This window comes from Astatotilapia calliptera, chromosome 3 (assembly GCF_900246225.1).
Source record: "Astatotilapia calliptera chromosome 3, fAstCal1.2, whole genome shotgun sequence".
In the NCBI taxonomy this organism is placed as follows: Eukaryota; Metazoa; Chordata; class Actinopteri; order Cichliformes; family Cichlidae; genus Astatotilapia; species Astatotilapia calliptera.
In genome coordinates this window covers 51,783,989-51,787,193 of record NC_039304.1, presented here as the reverse complement: position 1 = coordinate 51,787,193, position 3,205 = coordinate 51,783,989, and positions in this window count along the sequence as shown.

Here is a 3,205-nt window from a genome sequence, read left to right as displayed (position 1 = left end):
TCCGGCGACTCAATCAATTTGGACTCTCGAGCGGGTAGACCTCTGCATCTGGGCAATTCACCCGTCTGTCAAAAAAACAAACAAACATGTAGCAACACTCATACATGTCAACTCCCCCTTTATTTTCCAATTTCCCCACAACCCAGCTGAGCTTTTAGCTTCAGACTCGAGTCTCAGCCTGTCACGCTTCAGGCCTCTTCGCCACCTCCTCTTGGAGTGAAGAAACACCCTCGGATTCTTCTTTCTTCAGCTCCCCAGGTAGACTACTGAGTGAGCTAGCCACGTTGCAGAGGATTATTCTGCCTCTGTTTTACCACCCGTGTTGTGACTTGGATGAGTTTTCCCTGAGCTCCCCTCGGCTCATTCACCTTGAGACCACCGGAAACAGAACTATTACTTCCGGAGCTTGGCACGCTCCCTCCATCTCCTGGAAGCTCAGTAGCACAGCTCTCTGTGCCATTTCCGCTGTTCTGCTCAAGATGATCCCTGACGCCTCTCCGCTCACGTCTCATCCAAGCATTCCCCGAGACCTCATTGTTCTGGTGTCTATTCCTTTCTTCTGCAAGAGACAGAAAGCCAACACGTCTCCCTCGCTGGCTCTCCTAACCTAATGTTGTTGACTTTGTTCATTCCAATCCTATGCTATGCCTATGTGACTGATTTATCTGATTCTGATTCCGATTCTATGTGTGTAAGCGTGCATGCATTTAACCCTCTTCACTTGAAGTCAATACCTCCAATATATCAATCCGATCCTTCGTCAACTGGACCATCCCGTCTCCTTATAAGCACATTTGCAATGTGTGTATAAAAGTGAACAACAGACCTCAAACAAATTGGGCATTCTTAATTCTAACTTAAGTTTAAGTCTAGTACTCAGTTTCTGATCATCTAATTATGCTTCTCACTGGTCCCCTAAATTGTCTAAACACCTTTAATTTTGCCATACCTATATTATTAAAACACAAACCAAATCATAGATTGTGATTAAACATGCGAGCAAGGAATATGAGTGGGTTGTGATGAGTGTACAGAACAAGTGACATGCTGCACCCCAAGAACAAAGGCAGGGTCTCCTTTTTGTGGAGTAGTTTACCTGTTTTTTATTAAACTTGCAGGAATAATAACAAACGGGGCGGTCTAAAACCTGCAAGTCTTGCAACAGCACTGCCCCAACCCGACAGCACCGGCATCAACTTCATGTTTGAAGGGTCGCGTCAACCTATCCACATGCCACCTGAAAGGTTCTTTTAACAAAAGCCTTATCATACTGGCATTTCATTTTTTCCTGGGAAACAGCAAGGTGCTGCTTAGCCAGAGCTTTGGCTTAACTCAAATGCTCAAGGAAGTTTTCACATACCTCCTTACTTTTGTTTTGGAACTCCCCTCCTGAATCAAAAGTGTCTCATTCAGAACTTTGAGGGGTCGGCGTGGTCCTCATCCCAACTTCTCTCAGCTTTTAGGCAGTACTCACGTACCACGGCGTGGCGTATGGCCAAATACTGTTTCAGAAGGACTAAACCCCAGTGATTCCTGAACAACATCACGGGCAGCAAATACACAAAATGGGACTCCCTTATCCCAACTTCTTTCAACTTTTAGGCAGTACTTACGTAGCATCTTTAAAGTCTGATGCCGCCGCTCTATTGGACCTTGCAATTCAGGATGATAAGCAGAGGACACAACATGTTTAACACCTAGGTTTCACTTCTGCAAAGGGCACACTCTGCAAACCTGCAATTTCCTGTCAGCCTGCAACTTAGCCTTTCTGAAAGACACACACTGTTTAAACATCTGAATGCAATATCAATGCTGTAGATTATATTATTAATCTGGACAATAGCAGCAAAATAATTTCCCTGATCTCCACAAGTGCTAGCAACTTGTTTAGATAACATAGACTGAAAGTTTGAACCCTGGTCAGTCTATATGACCTTGGGCAAGTGATTTTCTTATGTAATGGGACAGCCTCAGGGAAACGGGTAGCTGCACACATGATTGTGAGATGACATTGCTTTCCTGATTTTGTTCTTGATAGTGGACCCACACAGTCTACTATGACACGGTCAAATGGGTGATCCACTACAGGAATGGGACACAAGGCGGCATGGGGTATGATCTGGTTAGGCTTACCCGCAATCTGGCACACATGACGACTACGACAAAATTGTGAAACATCACACTTCATACTAAGATATCAACAAAGAATCAGAGAGGGTAATGTCAGCACCTTTATTTGCTTGTGCATGGGTAAGCGCCAGTATTGGGCAAGTTACTTTGAAAAAGTAATTAATTATAGTTACTAGTTACTTCTTCAAAAAAAGTAACTGAGTTAGTAACTGAGTTACAATATTCTAAAAGTAATTAATTACTCGAAAAACAACTATTGCGTTACTTTAAAAAACGTTTAACCCTCTGGGGTCCAGGGTATAATTGGCCATTTTAACTACTTTTTGATTTTCCCTCACATTTTACCTTTAAAAAATATTTATTTTGCCTTGTTCGGTGTCATCCTTTCAGCACAACCTCACGTGTCTGAAGTTACAGTTATTTTTCATGTTGACATACTGTATAAAACAATTGATCTAAAATCAGACAAAAAACATAAAATCAGAGCAGAAAAAGTTTATATATATAAACAGGGGTCTGGCACCTTACCACCACAACCATGGACCTCATTACGGGCTTCAGCTTTTACAAAACCAACCCCTTTGGCTTGCTGAGAATCTGACATTTTCCAGCAATACATTCAAATGCTGCAAAGTATGTATCAACCTCAGCTTCTCTAAAAGCAGGTAATTAGTGATAGTGAAAGCAGAAGCAGACGATGAGGTGGAACCGGGATTTTCAGCAGAGGCAGATAAGGCTGCGACTCCAGCTCAAGCTTTGTCTGCCTCTATCTCCAGCCTTCTGGTTTCGAGGAGTACAAGTATCATTTTATGTATTTAAGTTTTCAAGGTCTTAACTGTTCATTAATAGCATGTATTTGTAATATAACGTTACTTTTTATTAACTATTTTATCAGTTACATATTTTATTATATTCTTGAAAAACTTTACTTGATGAGTTCTTTATTTTTATTGTATTCACTTTTTACATTTTATTTATTTATTTTTCACATAACGACCAAAAAAAAACGCCTTTATTTGATTTCTTCTATCTCTTTGTGGTCTGGAAACACCAGAGTTTACTGCATCCCTCTCTT